The sequence below is a fragment of the Oryx dammah genome, unplaced genomic scaffold (genome assembly GCF_014754425.2).
Source record: "Oryx dammah isolate SB20612 unplaced genomic scaffold, SCBI_Odam_1.1 HiC_scaffold_10, whole genome shotgun sequence".
Taxonomy (NCBI): domain Eukaryota; kingdom Metazoa; phylum Chordata; class Mammalia; order Artiodactyla; family Bovidae; genus Oryx; species Oryx dammah.
The window spans coordinates 82,184,966-82,209,428 of record NW_024070194.1 but is presented as its reverse complement, the minus strand read 5'-3'; the positions used below and the strand labels follow the sequence as shown (position 1 = coordinate 82,209,428).

Below are 24,463 nucleotides of genomic sequence, written 5' to 3'. Positions count from 1 at the left end.
AAACTGTGAATAACCTTATTCACAAAACTTAAACACAAGCCACAGAAAAATATACTTACAAAGTACATATTTGATAAAGCATTGTACTCCAACTATACCAAAAAATCTGAAACAAACAATCTCATTAAAAAGCGTATAAATCTGAACGCCTGGCCAAAGAAAAGATACAGATCAAAAATACTCAAAATCATATATCATTAGGAAATTACAAACTAAAACAACAATGAAGTAGCACTGTACACCTATTAGATTCAGTAAACTCAGAAAAAGAGCAGGGGCGGGGCTTCTCTGGCGGCTCAGTGGTAAAGAATCTGCCTGACAATGCAAGACACTCAAGTTCGATCCCTTACCCAGGAAGATACCACATGCCACAGAAACTTAGCTGGATTTTTCCACAGCTAAACAAGGCTCACCTGTGACCAGAACACTACACGTCTAGCACTTACTAAACAGCTTTGAAAAAGTGTCCAGACAAAAAGTATCACACAATTATACACAGCAGCTCAACTTGTAACAGCTGTAAACTTCCAAATATCAGGATGTCTTCGGTAGATGACTGTAAGCAAATTGGGATACATCCAAAGTGAAGAGGGGTACATGCTACCCCAAAATATACCTCTGCAGCATGAGAATTAGTTGGGCCTGATTAACTTTTTTTTTTAAGAGGACACATGATCACCTCTGAAACCCAAGTTCAAGATGGCTCTTCTGTGAGTCACATTTAAAAGAGAAATCTCATTTCAAAGGAATCCTCGGTATATACCAGATAGAAAGATGGCAGTCTTGTGAAACTATTTTTTCTTTTCTCAATAGGGAAAGCTAAGATGTAAATCTGTACAACAACCATACCCTTCCTTTCCTTTGGTTTTATTTTTTAAATATTCGTTTTTTTATTTGGCTGCACCAGGTCGACCTTCGTTGAAGCAAGCCAGATATTTAGCTACAGCATGCAAACTCTTCGTTGTGGCATGGGAGATCTAGTTCTCAGATCAGGAATTGAACCTGGGCCTCCTTCTTTGGGAGTGTCCAGTCTCAGCCACTGGACCACCAGGAAACCTGTTTTGTGTTTAGATGAAGATGGTATCTAAGGTGATATCTTGGGCCATTTCGGTCACTGACTCAGTTTCCTGAGTTTCTCCAAACCACACACAAGGTACACATTATTAAACTGGTTTGCAAAACAAGTAAAGGTAATTCATACTACAACACTGTATGCTTACAAATATCTAAATGGTAAATGGCATGTTATTTATTTTTAATTACTATGGGGGAAAAAAAGAATGCAAGATTCATACATGTTACAACATGAATAAACATTAAAACCATCTTTAGTGAAAAAAAAATCCATATAGTAAAGGCCACCCAGATCCCACATTCACCATGTCTGCTTTAAATCCATCAGGTTTGTCCAAATCACTGAAAATCTCAGTAACACTCTAAAAAAAAAAAAAAAAGGATGAGGAAAAGGATGGAAAGAAAAGATATATTCATACAATTGAACAATTGCTGAAAGGGAAGTGGGGCTGTGGATAACATTATAATGCAGAACCCATATGATGTCCTGATTTTGGAGGTAATGTGCTGGTTCTGCAGGAGAATGCACCCATTTTGGATAAAACACATAGAGTATTTTAGATGATGTAGCAAATATGAGCACTTTTCCCCATTGCTAGGAGTTTTCTGTACATTTTAAATTACCGGAAAGTAAATTATGCTTCAAAACAACCAAGTCAATACCATAAAAGAAAATCAGACTAGACAGGCATGAAACTTTCTTATAGAGGCCAAGACTTACCCAGACGAAGTTCAAGGGAAGCTGTGATACTCACTGCCCTTGAAGGAGTCCACATGGAATGAAGAAGTACTGTGGGAAGTCTATTAGTAACCACCATGCCTTGGGTCCTATGGATGACCTATTGCAGGAGAAACAGATTTTACAAATAAAATGTTCCCCATAACTTCACAAAAAGTTGTTAGACTACATTCAGTAAAGTTGAATATTTTCAGATCAATTTACAATCATATAAAATACTACAATTTATAATCCCAACAATATACAAAAATCACTTGTGTTTATATACACTAATAACAATCAGAAACAAAAATTAAGAAAATCGCACTTATAATTGCATCAAAAAGAATAAAACATCTAGCAACAAACTTAATCAAGGACATAAAAGACCAGTAGTCAGAAAACTAGAAAGCGCTGATAAAGAAACCAAAGAAAACACAAATAAACAGAAAACTATTCCACGCTCACGCACTGGAACAATGAGGAATTAAAATGTCCATTCCAACCAAAGCCATCAACAAATACACTGACTGCAATCACAAAATAAAATTCAATGGCATTTTTCACAGAAATAGAAATATTCCTAATATTAGGCTGCTGATATTGAACAGGACTTTAAACGGCCAAAAAGACTCTGACAAAGACGAACACAGCTGGAGGCATCTTCCCCTCTGACTTCAAACTACATCAGGGAGCTGTAGTAACCACCACAGTGAGGAACTGGCAGGAACAAGGACACGTGGACTCCAGGAAAGAACAGAGAGCCCAGGAACGAACCCACATGTATGCGGTCAGTTCATGAAAATTAAACCAGGAGCAAGCGAGGAGGAAAAGACAGTCTTCTCAAGAAACAGTGACAGGAAAACTGGCCACCTACAGGAAGAACATCAGTGAAGGTCAGCCTCTAGATCATCTAACAGAAATCGAACTGGAAACCCGCCATCTTGCACATGGAGCTCTCCCCCGACCCCCACCCCGAGTCCTCTGAGATGGACCTCCACTCAGCGCTCAGCTGGACACAGGAAATGTCTACTTCGTGCTCATTTTTCCCTCTTGCAGCGCCTCCCTGCTGGCAGGCACTGAGTCAACCTTGTTCCTCTCAGCCTGGACGCAGCCCCGTTATCCAGGAGCCCGAGTCCTGACGGCCCTGAGGAGACAAAGCTCCTGCGAGCTGGTCACCGAGCCCAGTCTGAAGGCAAAGCGTCCTACGCCCGCGGGTCAGAGGGGTTTGGCGCCCCCTGCGGGCCGCCAGAGAAGAGTGGGCAGCCCCGCGCTCACAGACCTCGGAGGGCTCACCCAGAAGCAGCTCTGCTGTGAGCCCTCAGACTGGAGGCCCAAAATGAAATGGAGCAGAATAGCTCCATGACCCTCCGCAAAACATGGCTAAGGAACAATCAGAGCCTGTATGGAATGCAGCCATGAAAAGGAACCCATTTGAGTCCGTTCTAATGAAGGGGATGAAGCCAGAGCATATTAAACAGGGAAGTCAGTCAGAAAGAGAAACACATGGAATCTAGAAGGATGGGTCTGACGAATCTGTTCACATAGCAGCAACGGAGATGCAGACATAGAGAACAGACTTACGGACAAGGGTGGGGAACAAGAGGGAGAGGGTGAGATGAATGGAGAGAGCAGCATGGATGCATGTACACCGACATTTGTAAATAGACAACCAGGGGGAATTTGCTGTATAACTCAGGGAACTCAAACGGAGGCGCTGTAATAACCTAGAGAGGCGGGAATGGGTGGGACATAGGAGAGAGATTCAAGAGTGAGGGGATACATGAACACCTATGGTTAATTCATGTGGGTGTATGGAAAATCAAACCAATACTGTAAAGCAGTGATCAATCAACTAAAATAAATGTCTTTTAAAAAAAAGATGACATGAACAGAAACACAAACTTTGTAAATAACACTGTGATTCATTTTTAAAAACTACAAAATTTTAGAAAACCACAAAAGATCTACATGACCTTTGGTCTGGTGATGAGTTCTAACACACAACAAAAAAGCCAACTTACCAAATTATGACTATAAATTATTTAAAACATTGACTTTTAGAATTGTATACATTTACTCTGTGAAGGACCTTATTCAAGAGAACCAAAAGACTAACTATGAAATGAACCACTGACCACCCACCCTTGCCAGGCAACAGAGAAGAGAAACCACTTGCAGGAGTCATCTAACACCCGGAGGTCCTGGTAAGGAACGAGGAACTAACAAGCTACCACCAACCAGGATTATGGAGAGGTCAAAAAGAGATGGGAGACTGCAGTGCAGAGGTCCTACCAACTTCCCAGGATCCTCCTCACTGGAATCCATCTCGGCTGAGTGATGCGTGTGCCCCCAGGAAGGATCCCAATTCAGAATGACTGGCAAGAGACAAACCAGAAACTAACCCAATGACCAGAAAACCTGAGACTGTGAGCCACGTGGCAGAGCAGTTCTCTCCATTTCCCTCACCCTCCTGCCCTCCGCCCCGGCAGCCCTTCCCAATAGTCTCTCGCTTGGACGGCACTCCTCTCCTCACACAATTCATTTCCAAGTGTCAGACAAGAAGCCACTCTCAAGCCCTGGAAGGGATCCCCCTTCCTTCACCAAAACCATGATCCAGGAGAAATATCTTCCAAATGCTACCTTGTAGAGAAGGAAATGGCACCCCCTCCAGTATTCTGGCCTCAGAAATCCCAGGGACAGGGGAGTTTGGTGGGCTACAGTCCATCAGCAGGGCATTTCTTAGGGGAGGAAACAGTCCAAGAGAAGCTGAGGTGCTCACCAAAGGCCCCAGAGCTTTGGATGGCACAGCCAGAACTGTGGCTGAGGACTCCCAGTGGCCAGGCCTCTTGATCCTGGCCTCTCTCCCCAGGTACATGTGTGGAAAACTAGAATCAAAAATATGCCTGACGGCTTCCCTAGTGGCTCCGGGGTAAAGAATCCACTGACAGTGTTGGACATGCAGGTGTGATTCCTGCTATGGGAAGATCCCACATGCTATGGAGCCCGTGAGCCACAGCTGCCGAGCCTGTGCTCTAGATCCTGGAAGCCACAATGCCGAGCTCACATACTGCAGCCACTGAAGCCCGTGAGCCTGTGCCCCGCAGCAAGAGGAGCCGCTGCAGTGAGAAGCCCGCACACCACTAGTCATGGCCCACGCTCACCCAAACCAGGGAAAAGCCCACACCCGAAGACCCAGCACAGCCAAAAATACATACGATTGTTTTCCTAAAAAATGAATATCTGACAAAGAATCTCTACTCAAATTGTCCAAGAACACTAGAGCAAACAAGCCCATTCACAATTGGTAGAGACTGAAATAGACACCTGGCCACGGAGGGTATACTGATAGCAAACTATTATACAGAAACAAACTCAAGATACTGGTGGGATGCATGCACCCTTTGGAAGACAGTGTGACAGTTTTTTCAGTAACCACATGGGACAAGCACTGAATTCTATACATGACAAGCGGTGGAAGCCAGGTGTCTTACATTGGAATGGGAAGTTACGGAGAAACAAAAGGAAAGGTTACAAGATCCATGGAGACATCATCACAAATTACCTTTAACTGAATATGTTCAAAGATAAGCTGGAATACATGTATGTATTTCCAAGTATTGTCAGCTGAGCATCTTTAGCGCCTACATGTATGTTTTACATATCATTCTCTAATGAAAGGGAACAGGAAATGTCCCTGGTGGTCCAGTGGTAAAGGATCTGCCTACCAATGCAGGGAACATGGGTTCATTCCCTGGTGCTAGAAGATTCCACATGCCCAGGGGCAACTAAGCCCCCGTACAACTATTGAAGTGCTTGCATGCTCCAGACCCCAAGTTCTGCAACCAGAGAAAGCACTGCAATGAGAAGCCATGGCATGGAAACTAGAGGGCAGCCTCTGCTCACTACAACTAGACATCTAGCAACAAAGACCCAGCACAGTCAAAAATAATTCAATGTTAAAAATAAAAAAAAAAAAGGACAGAAGTTCTTTGAATAAATGACAGAGATTAGGGGTGAGGCAGTAATTATATGAGCCAGGATAATCTTAAAGTGTAAGAAAGGAAAGAAAGGAAAGACAATTGTCAAGCTGTCCAAACTGATAAAAATGAATGATTACACACTTTTATCTCTATACACTAACAAATAATATTCTGAAAAGGAATTTAAAAAAACAATTCCCTTTCAATACTGTCAACATCAATAAAATACTTTGCCATGGATGTAATGAGGATGACAAGACTGGCACACTGGAAATTATACACGATTGCTGAAAAATATCCTGAAGACATGTACAGATATGCCATAGCTATGGAAAGACTTACGATGGCAATACTATGGAATGCATCTTAAATCTGAAATGAAGATTCAATATGAATTACAAAAGACTGAAATGTCATTGCTGAACCATGACAGATGCCAGGATTCTTGGCCTCCAGAGGAGAAGAATTCAATCCAGGGCCAGTTGATGAAGCTTGATCTATCAGAGCTTTTGTGTCATAAATTTTATTAAAGTATAAAAGAGATACAGAAAGCTGCTGATATAGATTCCAGACGGGGGCAGGAAGAGTACCCCCTGCTGATCTTTGGCCAGATGTTATACAGCCACTAGCAGTCTGCTAAGGAAAGAAAGGCAATGGCTCAGAGACTGGCACCAGGCCCCTCACCCACAGCATGCATTGAGATAACACTGGCAGCAGGTGAGTCACCCCAGGCCATAAAATGATTGACATGAATCTTGAAGAAAGACAGATTTCCAGGCAAATATATCGTTTCACTAACATAGATTAAGAGAACAAGGTATGAGTAAAACATACTGGTTTGTCAAGTTGGTTCTGAGCCTTTAGGGGGAACTGACCTGAAAACAGAGTCTACTGGAAATACATGGTATATTAACATAGCTTAAGACAAACATTTCCCTATGAAAACATGCATTGCTTAACTCAACGTTTGAGAAAAATTAAGTTCAGGTGGAGCCAGGAGTCGTCGTGGCAACACAGAATTTTCAGAGAAACCTCCTTTTAAATTTGTATCGAGAAGGGGAAAAATATTAACACTAGTTAGTTTCCTCAGGCTGCTTAAGAGAGAGATGAAAAAAAAGTTTGACACTTGTAGCCTATTCCCTCTGTCTGGAGACTCCTGGCCTTCCTGCCTGTTACCCTCTCGGGGCCTTTAGGAAGCAATACACAAGCTGACCCTAACATACACGTGGAATGACAAGGGATTCCAAAGAGCCAGAGCAATCACGTGAGTCTGCAGTTCTAAGGTCCTCTGGTACATGCAAGCGACTGTGTTAAGTCGCTTCAGTCACGTCTGACTGTCAGAGCCCTCTAGGCTCCTCTGTCCATGGGAATTTTCCAGCAAGAATACTGGAGTGGGTTGCTGTGCCCTCCTCAAGAGAATCTTCCCAACTCAGGAATCAGATTCCTGCATTGGCAGGTAGGTTCCTTACCACTAGCACGACCTGGGGCAAAAGTGCCTAAATGGAGATCAGGGAAACACTGTTAGGAGAAGGGACTCAGAAGAAAGGAATTGAGGGAAGGAGACTCTTAGTCATACTCAGAGAAGCCTGGCAGGTAGTTCTGCAGCTGGAAGAGGAGGAGGAAGCAGGCTGTAGCTGTGTAAAAGATGAAAGAGGGAACTAAAGCAGGGGCCCCCAACCTCAAGGATCTAATGCCTAAGGATCTGAGGTGGAGCTGATGAAATCATACTAGAAACGAGTGTTCGGTCACTCAGAAGTGTCCAGCCCCTTGTAGCCCACCAGGCTCCTCAGTCCATTGAATTCTTCAGGCAAGAATACTGGACTGGGCTGTCATTTCCTTCTCCAGGAGATCTTCCTGACCCAGGGATTGAACCTGGGTCTCCCACACTGCAGGCAGACTCTTTACCAACAGAGCCACCAGGAAACAGAAATAGAAAAAGAGGCACAGTAAATGGACTGTGCTTGACACATCCCAAAACATTCCCCCACCATCTGTCAAAAAATTGTCTTCCAAAAAAACTCCTGAGGTCAAGGAAGGAACTTCAAGTGTACTCAGCTGTCCCAGGTTGCTGGCTTAGGGAGATGCTGAAGCAGGGTGTCCTGAGAGGTAGAACCTCCCTTGCGTGAGGTCAACACACTGATAACCTTGGTGACGATGGGAGAGATTTGTTTCATTTTTTTAAAATATCCTTGTGGAATAAACTTAAAACTTAGCAATTCTCTTACAGTCTTCCTAATAAAATGTTTTCTTTCTTTACTGATCTGTGAAGTACCAACTGTGACAATCACTGCTGTAATATACCTCATAGTGTTACTGACACTATGGATATAATTATGTGAAATAGAATTTATTCAATAAAAATGAGGCATCTGCCCTGTGCCCAGCACATTCCAAGGGTTGGGGAGGAAATGAGATACTCCATAAGATGCACAGCCGGTAGACACATTCTTTAAAAGAGGCTTTTACATTTCCACCCTAGTTTATTCTCAATGTCAACACTTGCCAATTAATGACCATGCTGCGGAGGAAGCTCATTAAAAGATTCCTGGAAGGATATCTCATTCTCCCTCGGACAGTGCCTTTCCAGTCGAACTAGGCACCAGGTCTACTTGGAGAGGGGTTGAGGTCCCATTGTCTCCAAACTGCCAAGGGTTAGAGCGATGGGAGTTCATCAGAGTTAAGGGAAGAGCAATCAGATGGATTTTTAATCAGTTGCTCAGCCGCACAGCTACAGCGCCCCATGGAGATAATCAGGCTCCCTGTGCCCCTTTGTTGTGTATGCACCTTCACACACAGAGTGAGACTCCTTAGGAGCAAAAAATGTTCCTGACAGACTTAGGTTCACTAGAGTTCTCCTCCAGAGCAAGTTCATGTGGATGTGGTTTTGTCTTCCCCTGTGAGTTTGGGTCCCCTAGCTCGGCCCCAGCTCCAGGGAAACAGCCCCTGAGAAAAGACCTCCAAGAAGCACTTTTCCCCCAGGCTGGGAAGTGGAGTTCGCAGGTTGCTGGGAAAAGGAGCCTCTTTCGAGAAAGAAGAGGCAGCAAAGCTGCATGTGTTTGCAAGCCTTTATTTGGAAGAAATGTGTTAGCTTCTAGAAGGGGAGACCTCCAGATCTGCTCAGAGGACCGATATTGTAGAGTCATGGTCGAGACACTCCTCTGCCTTTGCAAGCCTTGCAAAGACATTCCTAGCTTCTAGCGTTACTGTCCATGAAGGAGCAGGTTGCAGGAGTGTGTGAGACATGACTGGTGCCTTACTGGCCTCAGCCCCGCTATTGCCTTTGCATTCCATTCAAACCCAGGCCTACTTGGAGAAGGGTTAGGGTCTGGTTGTTTCCAAACTGCCAAGGGCTACAGCAATGGGCGCTGTTTCAGAGGTAAGGGAAGAGCAATTGGATGGATTCTCAAGCTGATGCTTGGCCTCACAGCTTCAGTGCCACACGGAGAGAATCAGGCTCCATGTACCCCTATGCTGGGTATTCAGCTTCACACAGTGTGTCTTCATAGGGGCCAAGAATGTTCCTGACAGACTTAGGTTCACTAGAGCTCTCCTACAGAGCAGAGGTTGCAGATGAAGTTTGCCTTACCCTGTGTGTGTCGGTCCCCTACCTCAGCCCCAGGATCAGGGGAAACAGCCCATGAGGAAAGACCTCCGAGAAGTGCTTTTCCCACATTCTGAGAAGTGGTGTTCCCAGGATGTGGGGAAAGTGAGCTTCCTTTGGGGAAGAAGAGGCAGCCAACCCGTGTGTGTTTGCAAGCCTGGATTTGGAAGGAACAGGTTTACTTGTACCACGGGAGACCTCCAAATCTTCTCAGAGGCCCAAAATTCCAGAGTCAGAGCCGAGCATCTCATCTGCCTTTGCAAGCCTTGCAAAGACATTCCTAGCTTCTAGCGTTACTGCCCATGAAAGGGCAGGCTGCGGGAGTGTGTGAGACATGACTGGGCGCCTTACTGTCTTCAGCTCCACTATTGCCTTTTCAGATGAATGAGGCCGCAGGCCTACTTACAGAAGGGTTAGGGTCCGGTTGTTTCCAAACTGCCAAAGGCTACAGCAATGGGAGCTCTGTCAGAGGTAAGGGAAGAACAATTGGATGTATTTTCAAGCTGTGGCATGGCCGCACAGCTTCAGGGTCACACGGAGAGAATCAGCCTCCCTGTGCCCCTATGTTGGGTATACAGCTTCACACACAGAATGTATCTCCATAGGAGCCAAGAATGTACCTGAAAGACTTAGGTTTACTAGAGGTCTCCTACAGAGCAAAGACGTCTGGATGTGGTTTTGCCTTCCCGTGAGTATGGGTCCCCCTACCTCAGCTCCAGCTGAGGGGAAACAGGGCACAAAGAAAGATCTCTAAGAAGCACTTTTCCCACAACCTGGGAAGTCGAGTTCGCAGGACATGTTTAAAGTGATCCTGTCTGGGGAAGGAGGCCCTAACTGGTGTGTTTTTGCAATCCTATATTTGGAAGACATGGGTTAGCTTCTATAATGGGAGACCTCCAAATCTGCTCAGGGGATCGAAATTCCAGAGTCAGGGCCGAGTTTCTCCCCTGCCCTTTGCAAGCCTTGCAAAGACATTCCTAGCTTCTAGCGTTACTGCCCATGAAGGAGCAGGCTGTGGGAGCGTGTGAGACATGACTGGTGACTTACTGGCCTCAGCTCTGCTATTGCCTTTCCATTCAAACTAGGCCCCAGGCCTACTTGGAGAGGGGTTGGGGTCTGGTTGTTTCCAAACTGCCAAGGGCTAGACCAATGGGAGCTCTGTCAGAGGTAAGGGAAGAGCTATCAGATGGATTTTCAAGCTGTTGCTGGGCCTCACAGCTTCAGCACCACACGGAGAGAATCATGCTCCCTGTGCCCCTAGGTTGGGTATCCAGCTTCACATAGCCACCTTTTAAATCAAACGTACATCTTTTTTGTTTGTTTGTTTGTTTAAGTGACATTTCTTTCTTCACATAATTGTTTTAGGAAGTGCCTGTGAAAAGAATGTGTATAACATAAAGCAGGGTAGATTAGATACAAGGTCCAATACCCCATCTCCAGTCTGGATTACTGCTCTTTACTGCTTTAATCTCCTAACTGGTCTTCTTGTCTTTGGTTGCTCCCTTCAACAAGCCAGTGTGTATATGGTTACCAAAGTAATCTGCCTAAAAGCACACCTTTATCCTTTCCAGGCCTTACTTCCCACAGTTGACAGTGGGACTTAAACCATTTTCTCTGGGAAGTCTGATGTTCCATGAGCTGAACCAAGGTGGTCTGCCCTTGTGACCTTTCCCCAATTTATAGAGAAAGGAACATTTAATGGGTAGAATTTCCTCAACGTGTAAGTTCCCCCCACCCCCGCCCCATCTGTTTCTCTATAGTAAGGATCCAAACTTTTTATCTACGAACATTGAAGTCACTCAGTCATGTCTGACTCTTTTCAGCCCCATGGACTGTAGCCCACCAGGCTCTTCTGCAATTCTCCAGGCAAGAGTACTGGAGTGGGTAGCCATTCCCTTCTCCAGGGGTGGGGGGTGGAGGTCTTCCCCCTGAAGATCCAGGGATTGAACCGGTGTCTCCCGCATTGGCAGGCAAATTCTTTACTGTCTGCACCACCAAGGAAGCCCATCTGCTTACATTAACTGATGACAAACTGGACGAATGAGCAGCAAGTAAATGATAAAAGATTTGGCAGTTGCAAGGTCGTATTTATTTTAACAGCTTGGTTTTCTCCCAGATACTCGGGCTGGTAGTTGCAATCATTACAATGTTAAAGATACGGTCTTTTTCTTTCTTAAAAATTGTTTCTCTTTGGGATGATGCAATGAAATATATCAAAATCTCATCATGGCACATTAGAGAAAACACTGCCCTCTGGCTTCCCTGGTGGCTCAGAGGTTAAAGCATCTGCCCAGAATGCTGGAGACCCGGGTTCGATCCCTGGGTAGGGAAGATCCCCTGGAGAAGGAAATGGCAACCCACTCCAGTACTCTTGCCTGGAGAATCCCATGGAGGGAGGAGCCTGGTAGGCTACAATCCATGGGGTCACAAAGAGTCGGACACGACTCAGTGACTTCACTTCACTTCCCGAGTAAATACTTTGGCCTCTTCTTCAGAGTTTATTCAACCTTATCACTACTACTTGTCAGGAGCCGAGTTAGGCATTACTGACAAAATGCAGGCACGGCCCCCAGCCCCCTCTCCTCATTCCACAGGCACAGACCCGGGAATAAGGAGTTAGGCCTTGTAATTCTGACTTGTCTTTTCCTCTCCTCAGCTGAGTTGACTGAAAATGAATATTAAGGTGCTTTTTGTTCTTGAGAGGAGCATGAGAAGGCACAAAGCCTTCTGCAGCTGTGCTCAGAAAATAATTCATAAAGTTAATCATTGACATTTGTTCAAGGACTTTTACAAAAGAGTGTTCCAGGATGAGCACATAGGCCATAGCTTGAGGCCATGGGAGGGACTGCTATCTGAAGCCTATTTGTGAAGAAAATGTTTATGACAAAGGAGTTTACTGAATTTAGGGTTTAGAAATAATTAAAATAGTTAGAAGTTAAAGATTTAAGGAATGTTGTAAAGTTAGCATATTTTATTATAGCTTATAGAAGTTAGAATTTTTAGAGACACTATAGCTACAAGCCTTTTTAAGAGATAGTGAGCTCAGGATGTTAGGTGCAAACAGGATTTAGGAAGATAAGTAGTAAACTGAGGAATATATCATGAGTTACCATGTAACCACAAGTTAACTATAGGACATATTAGAGGAGGTAGATAATAGATGAAAGGCTGATTCCGAGAGAATCACTGAAGCAGGAACTCTGAAGAGCAACAGTGATTTGTGGAGACAATAAATCTGGGTCAGTGGGAACTGAAAATATCAAACTTCTGACCTAATGCTCTTATAAAAGTATAAAAGCAAATCATAAGCTTGAAATAAACAGGCAGTCCAAAGAAAACTGAGAGGCCGTCTCATTTCTCTCACCAACACCATCCATCTCTTCAGGTTGAATCCCTGGCTGCTGGAGCTGGACTCTGGCAACTACTCCCCTTTATGAATCCTTGACTTCAGAAAAAGTTTTCTAATCTCTGTTCACATTTGCTGTTTCTTTCCCCCATTGCATAAACAATTTTATCTCCCTAGAACTCTGTCTTGGCCCAGGCCTTGCAAACAAATCGCATCCAGCCTTAAAGGAACAAATCAACTCTTTACTTGGTGAAAACCTCTAAAATCATAACAATCTCTTGTTCTAACTCACAACTGTATGTTGCTATGAAAAGTGCATGGGAAAAAAACAGAATGGTATACAACAGTGTTCTTCAAATATAAAAGAACTTAAGAAATATCCAGGAATCTTTTAATTTTTATTTATTTATCTTTAATTAAATTATTTATCTATTTGGCTATACCATGTCTTAGTTGCTGCATGTGGGTTTTTTTTTTTTTTAAGATACAACATCTTAAAAAGGGATCTCCATAAAGGGATCTTTAGCTGTGGCATGTGGGATCTACTTCCCTGACCAGGGATCTAACTCTGGCCCCCTGAAGTGGGAGCAGGGATTCTTAGCCACTGGACCACCAGGGAAGTCCCTCCAATTGTTTCTTATCTATAAGAAACCTTCCTGTTACATTTTAGTTTCCTTAATTGCAAAGATCCTGTTCACCTTTAGAATCCTTTTTGGAGTCTCAAAGAGAAACAACTTTTTTAAGTACAAAAGGATGGTATCTTTGTTAAATACACTGATGACAAGTGGATGGGGGCTCATGAAAAACTCAGTTATTAGTGTTTGAATGATTTAGCAAGGGAGTAAATAAATAAATAAATGAAGTTGGGCTTTTCCATAAGACGATCTTGTAACAGAGCCATCAACTCAGGGTGCATGCCCTCCCAAACTCTAAATCATGTTACGCACCCCGAGTTTTATGCACTCTCCCAGAATCATCAGCAGAGAGAGTCATAGGAGCGTCACATCCCTTGAGTTTATTGGGCTGCTGCTGCTGCTAAGTACCTTGTCATGTCCAACTCTGTGCAACCCCATAGACAGCAGCCCACTAGGCTCCATTGTCCCTGGGATTCTCCAGGCAAGAACACTGGACTGGGTTGCCATTTCCTTCTCCAATGCATGAAAGTGAAAAGTGAAAGTGAAGTGGCTCAGTCATGTCCGGCTCTTTGCGACTCCATGGACTGCAGCCTACCAGGCTCCTCCGTCCATGGGATTTTCCAGGCAAGAGTACTGGAGTCGGGTGCCATTGCCTTCCCGATATCGGGTTGAGAACCATCAAAATAGGAATTGAAGGTGTTGGTGGTATTTGTTAAGATAAGGTTATTTCAGTCATACTGGGTTAGAATTGCGCCTTTCTGAGAGCATATAACTTCTTAGTTCTTTGACAACTGATGAGTAAGAGAGTCTGCTAGACAAAGTGGGATAGAATAAGCCAGGTCTAGGAGCTAACCTGTGTCTCCACACCAGCAGTTGGGGCAGACCACCCCGATAGCTCACTGGCTCTTGAACAAGCATTTCTAGACCACCTGAGCTTCCACTTGTGTGCAATGGTGCACTCAGGAGAAGGCAAAGCCTCTCATTCCCAGCTTCTGCCACTCATTGGTACCTGTGTATTTTTCCTTACAGTACACACACACATATACATATATATATATATATATATATATATATATTGGCCTTACCACTCAGCATTGGGGATTTTATTTATTCATTTGTTTGGCTGCACTTGGTCTCAGGTACAGCACTCAGGATCTTAGTGCCCTGATCAGTGAACCCATGCCCCCTTCATTAGAAGCACAGAGTCTTAACCATGGACTCCCAGGGCAGTCTCAGATTACTTTTTTTCTTATTTCTCACAGGTAGGACTTTTGGGGAAGTAAATCTCTTCCTCTGTAAGGGAACTGAGAAATAAAATTATTCCCCCACTCACCCACAACCATGAAGCTGAGTGGAGCAACTTAAGACCCCTCCCGCCCCATCTCAGGTTTAGGAAATAAATGAGACAGCCTCAGTGGCTGAGTGTGAGGTACTGGCAGAACACCCAAAGCACAAACACCCTATAAATCGGGGGAAAGAGAGGATGATGTGAGGGAGGGTGGCTGTCCTTGAGGACAGACATTTGGGAGTCGTCATCATAATCGGGTGAAGCTGACAGAGCTGAGCACCTCTCAGGCAAGACCGTGAGAATGTCCACGGAGTCAACAGAAGATCGCTGCAGATTCAAGGAACAGACCACGATTAAGGCACGGAGGAGAACCAGGGGTGGAGAACCCTGCAGTGTACAGAAGGCAAAGAAGACGGCAGCTGGAGGAGAGAACAGGCTTCAGCAGCAGTCACCAGATGGGGTGCACATGTGTGCTCGGCCAGTCGTGTCCAGCTCTTTGTGACCCCATGGACTGTAGCCTGCCAGGCTCCTCTGTCCACGGGATTCTCCAGGCAAGAATGCTTGAGTGGGTTGCCATGCCCTCCTACAAGGGATCTTCGCAATTCAGGGATCAAACCCGAGCCTCCTGCTTCTCCTGTTGACAGGTGAATGCTTTACCGCTGAGCCACCCGGGGAAGCCCCATGAGTGGAATGAGCACCCTTATAAAGGAGACCCCAGAGGTGAGGACCCAGGAAGGAGGTATGGGGCCTGACCAGACACGGAATCTGCGGAACCTTGATCTTGAACTCCAGCCACCAGAACTGTGAGGAATAAATGTCTGTGGTTTTTATGCCCCTTGATCCACAGTATTTTGTTTTGGCAGCCCAGACTGGACTGAGACACCATGAGAGTAAAATTGCCATAAGGTGAGGGCTGAGACCAGGTTTCCTGGTTTAAGGAGAGAGGGGAGATATTAAAGAACAAAAGACAGACACACATGGAACTTGCAGGAAAGTGCTTAGTGAAATGAAGGAGAGGAATAGGGCTGAGTCCAATGATAGTGGTGTAAAGACAAGTGGTTACATGTGGGGTGGAAAGACGCTAAACTCAGATAGTGTGGTCCCAGCACCAAAGTGGGCAGAACCAGAAGCCCAGATGGGTGGGACACTGGTCATAGCAGGGGCCATGCTCGGAAACTTTGGCTCTCTCCCTCACCAACATGCACAATGCACGGTCACAAGGGTCTTCACTACTCCAGGGCACCTTGGCAAGAGATAAGGCTGTACATGAAACTGGGCTTAAAGACACATCTTTCTCTGTCTTTTTTTTTTAATTCTTCCATTTTTAAATGTATGTTTTAGTAGAATCAAGTAGATTCATATTGTTGTGCAACCTCCAACATCATCCATCTCCAGAACTTTTTCATCTTCCTAAAGCAAAATTCTGTATCTATTAAGTGCTTGGTGGAACTTCCCTGGTGGCCCAGCCGTAAAGAATCTGTCTTGCAATGCAAGGGATGCAGGTTCAACCCCTGGTTGGGGAACTAAGGTCCCATATGCTGCAGAGCAACTAAGCCCATGCACTGTAACTAGAGTCTGTGCACCAAAGAAAGATCCTGCGTGGCACCATGCAGATCGCACATGTCACAACTAAAACTCAACACAGCCAAATAAATAATTTAAAAGATACCAGTCTTGGTTTTAAAAGTCAAATAAATGCTTCGTACCCCCTGGTAACCCCCATTCTACTTTCTGTCTCTATGAATCTGACTACTCTAGAGACCTCCAACAACTGGAACCACACGCTGTCCTTTGCCATCCACATTACAGCATGTTTGCTTTCCTTTTTAAGGCTTGATACTCTTCCCTTGTATGTTACAGGCTTCCCTGGTGGCTCAGTGGTAAAGACTCTGCTTGCCAATGCAGGAGACTCAGGTTCAATTGCTGGGTCGGCAAGATCCCCTGGGGAAAGAGATGGCAACCCCGTCCTGTATCGTTGCCTGGAGAATCCCATGGACAGAGCCTGGCGGGCTAGTCCATGGGGTCGCAGAGTTGGAGATGACTGTGCATATGTTGCACTGCATTTTGTTTATCCATTCATCTTCAGTGGATACTTGGGTTGCTTCCACTCTTTGGTTATTGCAAATAATACTGCTATGAACATGGGTGTACAAACAGCTCTTTGAGTTGCCACTTTCAGTTCTTTTGGGAATATACCCAGAAGTGAAATTGCTTGGATCTTATGGTAATTCTTTGTTTGATTTTTTTTTTTTTTTTGAGGAACCACCATACTGTTTTCCATAGCAGTTGGTTTACCTTTCCCCAAGCAACACAGAAAACTTCCAATTTCTCCACATCCTTGCCAACACTTGCTATTTTGCTTTTTCAATAAAAACCATACTAATGGATATAAAGTGGTTGGTTGGTTTTTTAAATAGATGCTTCTTCCTTAGATTATAAATTCTTCAAAAATTATCTGAATATTAGTTTGATTCAAATGGAATTGAAGACTTGGGCTGAAAAAAAGATTTCCCTAAGTGTGGTGGTGTAAATATTCAAAACTCCCCCAAATTAGTTTAAAAACATGTTTCTATAAATGTCTGTCCTGTCTGTTTTCAAGATCTGACCTCAGATAAGTGGGGAAGGAGTGCCCTCTTGTGTCCTTTCTCTGCCAGTGTCAGTGACTAAAAAAGGTAGTTGAGAAATGACCGTTTCACTCCAAGGACAACAAATGCCAGTCACGTATCTACTGGGTAAAAGAAAATATGGACAGAGTCAAGCTAGGGTCTTTAAAGAAATCCCAATCTAGAAGGGGTAGAGGAACAAAATACATGCAGAAATAACAATAGAAGACATATGCAAAATGGATGGATTATCTATTAAGACTCTGCAGGAATTAGGTCAAGATTCACATCAAAATGTAAGCGTGGTTGGTTACAAAGGAGCTCGGGTTGGCTCTCGGGTTTCTTTTAAGGCTTCAGTTCTAGAAGGTCCCTGACCTAGGAGGGCAGCCTCCCTGTCGGGACCCCTTTCATGGCTGTCAGTTTTCCAGAGTCACTTCGGAGATTCAGACAAGCTCGCTGTACACTCCCATCTTTGGGAGAGAGGCCCTGGAGACTCCTCCTGTGTCCTTTCTTCCGTGTAGTATCCTGCTCATGGCTACCTGTCTCTTGAGTTTCATCTCCTTCCCCCAGCCCTCTGGGCTTCCCTGGTGGCTCAGATGGTAAAGAATCTGCCTGCAATGCAAGAGACCCAGGTTCGATCCCTGGGTGGGGAATATCCTCTGGAGAAGGAAATGGCAACCCACTCCAGTATTCTTGCCTGGAGAATCTCATGGAGAGAGGAGCCTGGTGGGCTCGAAAAGAGTCAGACATGACTTAGAGACTGACACACACCTCCACACCTCCCTAAACAGGCTGTTGATTGGCACACTGTCTCCATAGCCTTGATACTCACAGAGATAATTATACAGAAAGTACATTTGCAGGTTTCATCAGCATGGGGACAGTTACAGAGGATGAAGATGCTCTCTTGTAAACCTTGCTCTATCAGGCAAGCAGCTTTCAACTGGCCTCTTAGGGCCCTGAAGGAGACAGTCCTTACCTTGTCTGCATCCTGCTGGACTGCTGAATAAAGACAGAATCAAGGCATGGCAGTGCACCTACTACATATCCAACTGGGTAGAAACTAGGGAGCTCATTGTTGGAAAGAATCGTTCTTCAGAGTCAGACACAGGTGGGTTTTTACTTTTTTAATATATCTTCCTAAAATATTTACTTATTTAATGATTTTGGGTCACACTCTGTGTAGCATGTGGGATCTTAGTTTCCTGACCAGGGATTGAGCTCACACCTCCTGCATTGGGAGGTGGAGTCTTTAAAAAAAAAAATTATTTATTTATTTGGCTGCACTTGGTTTTCATTGCTGCGTAGGCTTTTCTCTAGTTGGGGTGAGTGGGGGCTACTCGCTAGTTGTGGGGCTCACACTTCTTACTGCTGGGGGTTTTCCTGTTCCAAAGCACAGGCTCTAGGGCGCATGGGCTTCGGTAGCTGTGTTCTGTGGAATCTTCCCCAATCAAGGATCGAACCCATGTGTCCTGCATTGGCAGGCAGACTCTTAACCACTGGACCACCAGGGAAGTCCCCGCAGCTGGGTTTAAAGCTCAGCTCTGCTGCTCTGTGTCCGTGGCCCCCGAGGGCATGTTACTTTATGGCCATTCAGCAGCTCTGAGATGGGAATAACAGTCCCCACCTCCCTTTCTGGTAAGATTCTCATGAAGCTTAACAAGACAGAGTACACAGACCTTGAGGAAGTATCTAGCATTATAAATGCCCCTCTGCTTCCCCCTCTCACCCCCAACCTCCTCCCCAACCTGAGTATGCTACGGCAGTCTCCTGGCTGCATGGGGCACGAGACCTCTGGGGCAGTTGCACAATAACTGAGATTTTAGGTCACCAAGAGCCGTCTGGGAAGCAGAAGAAAGGCTTCTTTGTTTCGTATTCTCACGCAGGGTGCAGTGGGGAAGGTATTTCCAAACCGTCTTAATCATTTCCCAAGAATTTTTCCAGTTGCCCAAGCCAGCAACCTGGGATTCATCCATGATTGCTCCTTCTCTCTCACCTCCCATACATGTATTTCTAAGGCCTGTTACTCCTCCTTAAGACATTCCAAATCCTCCGAGTCTCTCGTCTCCCTCCATCATTTTACTTTCACTCTCCATCGCTGTTCCCTGGAAAACCACCACAGCTTCCTGAATGGCCTTCAATATCGTCCCTCTTCCTCATCACCCAGTGGATAGAGCTCTTTCTAAATGCAAGTCTCAGGGGATGATGGGAGGAGTTGGGAGACTGGGGCTGACACACACACACACACTACTGATTTGCATGCATGCCTTGCTAAGCCCCTTCAGTCGTGTCCGATTCTTTGTGACCCCATGAACTGTAGCCCACCAGGTTCGTTTGCCCGTGCGATTCTCCAGGCAAGAATACGAGAGTGGATTGCCATGCCTTCCTTCAGGGGATCTTCCTGAACCTGTGTCTCTTAGTCACCTGCATTGGCAGGCAGGTTCTTTACCACCAGCACCACCTGGGAAGCCCCACACTATTGACGCTATATATAAAATAGATAACTAGTGAGAATCTTCTATAGAGCATGAGGAACTCTACTCAGTGCCCCGTGGTGACCTAGATGGGAAGGACATCCAAAAAAAGACAGCAAGGAGATCCAAACCAGTTAATCCTAAAGGACGTCAACCCTGAATATTCATTGGGAGGACTGATGCTGAAGCTCCAATACTTTGGCTACCTGAAAAGCCAAACTCACTGGAAAAGACCCCGATGCTGGGAAAGATTGAAGGCAGGGGGCAAATGGGTTGACAGAGGATGAGATGGTTAGATGGCATCACAGACTCAATAGACATGAGTTTGAGCAAACTCCAGGAGATGATGAAAGACTAGGCAGCCTGGCATGCTTCAGTCCATGGAGTCACAAACAGATAGCAGAAACTAACACAACATCGTAAAGCAGCTATACTCTGATAAAAATTAAAAATTAAATAAATAAAGTCACATTGCAGATTACAGAAAATAACTAACTAAATAAATGTTACAATAATTTGCTGTAGGAAAAAAAAATCTGGTCTCAGCAAGTTGCTCCCATACTTAAGATCACTTACTGATTACTTGCTTCCCTGGCAGCTCAGTTAGTAATGAATCTGCCTGCAATTCAGGAGACCCTGGTTGGATTCCTGGGTGGGGAAGATCCCCTGGAGAAGGGATAGGCTACCCACTCCAGTATTCTTGGGCTTTCCTGGTGGCTCAGGTGGTAAAGAATCCGCCTGCAATGCAGGAGACCTGGGTTCAGTCCCTGGGTTGGGAAGATCCCCTGGAGGACAGCATGGCAACCCACTCAAGTATTCTTGCCTGGAGAATATCCATGGGCTGCATAGTCCATGGGATCCGAAGAGTCAGACATGACTGATCGAGGAAGCACAGCACAGCAGCACTGAGTACTCAACCAGCTCCAAAAGAAAGCCTTTCCTCCTGAGCATGGTTCAGTTCCTGTTTGGGCTCCTGCCTACTTTTCCAGCTTTTTTCCCATCAACCCTGCTGCAACCATCCTCCTCTGTGCACCAGCTCTACTGCACTATTTACACCTCTACATATAAGGCTCCAGAGAAGGCAATGGCACCCCACTCCAGTACTCTTGCCTGGAAAATCCCAGCCTGGTGGGATGCCATCTATAGGGTCGCACAGAGTCGGACACAACTGAAGCGACCTAGCAGCAGCAGCAGCGTATAAGGCTCAGCGACCCTGAGCTTTCCCGGATGTGGGATTATTGTTGCTAAAACCAGGACAGCCCCAGGCAAACCAGGATCCTGGTCACCCTAGTTCTGTGTCATCTTCCTAAATCCTGAATGTTTCCCCTTGTCTGTCCCACCCCGTGTTTACTATCCAATACTTCTCATCCTCCATTTCTGCTTGCACATCACTTCTGTAGCCCCCAGGGAGAGGTTTATTCATCCTATCTAGGTGCTCTGGGGCTTCCCAGGAGGCACTGAACAGAAAGTGACAGTGTTAGTCACTCAGTCGTGTCCTGACTCTTTTTCAACCCCAGGGACTGTAGCCCACCAGGCCCCTCTGTCCATGGAGTTCCCAGGCAAGAATACTGGTACCCATGCCCTCCTCCAGGAGATCTTCCTGACCTGGGGATATAACCCAGGTCTCCCACATTGCAGGTGAAATCTTTACCATCTGAGCCACCAGGGTGCTAGTGGAAAAGAACCCACTGCCAATTCAGGAGACCTAAGAGATGCGGGTTCGATCCCTGGGTCTGGAGAAGGAAATGGCAACCAACTCCAGTATTGTTGCGTGGAGAATCCCATGGATAGAGGAGCCTGGTGGGCTACAGTCCATGAAGTCTCAAAGGGCCTAACATGACTGAGTGACTTAGCACAAATGCTCAAGCTCTCTTGGTAGTGACCACTGTGTCCTAACAGCGTCTCTGTCTCTCTTCAAGTTATAAACTCATTAAAAACTGAGGCAGTTTTTTTTTCCTTCTACCTACAATCTCAGAGCCTAGCAGAGATTCTGTCACACAGTAGATGTGCAATGAAGTTTTCTTGATTTAATGACTATCAGTATCAACATATCAAGTGTCATCTATTTCATATCACTACGTGGGATGTTATGTACTGAATGTTTGGGTCCCCTCCAAAACTCATATGCTGAAGTCTTAACCCCCAGAGGGGCTATATTTGGACGTGGGGCCTTTAAGGAGATGCATGAGTGCGTATTAGGTAGCTCAGTCATCTCTAACTCTCTGCAACCCCATGGACTGTAGCCTGCCAGGCTCCTCTGTCCATGGGATTTTCCAGGCAAGAATACTGGAGTGGGTTGCCATTTCCTCCTCCAGGGAATCTTCCTGACTCAGGGATCAAGCCTGTGTCCCAGTGTAGGGGGCCTGGGTTTGATCCCTGGTCAGCAAACTAGATCCTACATGCTGCAACTAAGCCCTGGTGTGATCAAATAATTTTTTTTTAATTCAAGTAACACTAAATTGAACACTATACTTTAAAAAGAGCATGTTCAGATTGAGCCTATTCCTGTTACAGTCACTCTATCTATGTAGATCTCTATCCATCCTTCTATCTGTATTTGTTATAATGGTGTTCACCAACTGTGGATATTTGTAGTATTTCTGTGATCATAAAATCAGGATGATTTGAACTTAGGAAAAAGAAAAAAATGAAGAGACACCAAGAGATCACTCTTTCTCCCTCTCCCTCCATCCCCCTCACTTTTTCACCCTGCAAAGTCACGCAGGAAAGACCATTGAGCACACACTGAAAAGGCAACCCAAAGGGAGCTCTCAGCAGACATCCACCCTGTCAACACTGGGTCTCAGGCTTCCAGCTTCCAGAGTGGTGAGAAAACAAATTTCTGTTGTCAAAGCCACCAGCCTATGGTATTTTGTTATGGCAGCCCCAGCTCGATAACATAGGGGACATACCCAGTTCATATAACCATGCTGTAACCATTGATGGGTGCGGTCACACAGGCACCCTCCTGAGGCAGAGACCAGCTGCTTTCTATTCCAAAACAGTTTCAGTAGTACTTCCCATTCCATTTTAAGACTATAGGTGTTCAACATGACAAGATTGAGAAACCTATTTTTCTATCATTCTGCTTTACCTCTGCAAACAAGTATCTTAGAATAGTAACTTCTGGGACTGGAAATGGTTACATGAATATGTGGTTCAGTTTCGAATGTATGACTAATATTTTTTGCAGCTAAGTAGCATTTTCTGTTTTCCAATGACACTTTAAAGCCCATTTATGTTATAGGCTTCCCTGGTGGCTTAGACAGTAAAGTGTCTGCCTACAACGTGGGAGACCTGGGTTCAATCCCTGGGTCGGGAAGATCCTCTGGAGAAGGAAATGGCAACCCACTCCAGTACTCTTGCCTGGAAAATCCCATGGACGGAGGAGCCTGGTAGGCTACAGTCCATGGGGTCGCAAAGAGTCGGACACGACTGAGCGACTTCACTTTCACTTTTCCTTTCTATGTTACCTGAGTATACATAATTAATTCCTCCTTTGGAAATGTCTTTGTTTTCTCCACTGAGCTGGTGATTATTCATTGTCCCACTCAAATCCTACCACTCTCCTCCCACCACTGGCCACACTTGTCAGCCCGTTCCCTGCCTCAAAGCCTGACATCTACAACTGCAGCCCCCAGGCTTCGCTGTTCTCAGCATCTTTCTTGGCTTGACCAAAGGGAAGCACTATCAGAGTGAGAAGGGAGGAGTGTGAAGGGCGGGGAGAGAGACGGGTGGGTCTTCTCCCTCCCTCTCTACCAGAGCCTGGTCTCCACCAAGGGTGCCTTCCTCTGTCATATAGCACCCACGCTGGGTGGCCCCTCTCCTATGACCACAGCTCTGGATGGGTTCTAGGAATAGCACACCCTTTCTCTTTTGTCTCTCCAGGCCCAAGGACGATAGAGGCTTCTGCTGTTAATAGTTCCCAGCGGCTTCTCCATTCGGCTTGATTCTCTGTGCCTTGCCTACAGTGTGAGTTAAGGGTTGAGTTGTAACCCCTGCCTCCCATTCCTACATTGAAGTTCTAACCCCGAAGACCTCAGAATGTGACTGTCTTAGGAGAGTGTCTTCAAAAAGGTAATTAAAGTTAAACAAAGTCATACAGGTGGGCCTTAATCCAATCTGACTTGTGTCCATATAATAAGAGGCCCAGGTGGCACTAGTGGTAAAGAACCCGCCTGCCAATGCAGGAGACATAAGAGATGTCAGTTTGATCCCTGGGTCCAGAAGATCACCTTGGAGGAGGGCATGGCAACCCATTCCAGTATTCTTGCCTGGGAAATCCCATGGACAGAGGAGCCTGGTGGGCTACAGCCCACAGGGTCACAGAGAGTTGGACATGACTGGGTGACTAAACCACCACCACCATTGATGAGTGGCTCAAAAATAACAGACATTTATTTTCTGGAGGCTGGGAAGTCCCAGATTAAGATGTGGGCAGGGTTGGTTTCTTCTGAGGCCTCTCTCCTTGGCTTGCAGACTGCTGCCTTCCCCACAGACTGTCTTCCTTCTCTGCTTGTCAGTGTCCTAATCTTCTCTTACTGGGTATATGCTAAGAATACTGGAGTGGGTTGCCGTTTCCTTCTCCAGGGTGTCTTCCTAATCCAGGGATCAAACTCAAGTCTCCTGCATTGCATGCTGTTTCTTTACCTCTGAGACATCAGGGAAGCCCACTTATCAATGGTACTTTTGTTACAGCAGCCTAAATGGACTAACACTTTGTTACAGCAGCCCCAGCAAA

General features: G+C 45.4%; 1 long non-coding RNA gene and 1 other non-coding gene across 2 annotated transcripts; both read left to right on the top strand.

The window, feature by feature from the left end:
* Positions 1-1,100: 1,100 nt before the first annotated feature.
* On the top strand, positions 1,101-23,010 carry LOC120869203. The gene is made up of 3 exons (XR_005722467.1): positions 1,101-1,184; positions 10,759-10,763; positions 22,997-23,010. It is a non-coding gene; the product is annotated as an uncharacterized LOC120869203 (long non-coding RNA).
* Positions 11,636-11,707, top strand: TRNAS-AGA. The gene has a single exon. It is a non-coding gene; the product is annotated as a tRNA-Ser (tRNA).
* Positions 23,011-24,463: the final 1,453 nt, after the last annotated feature.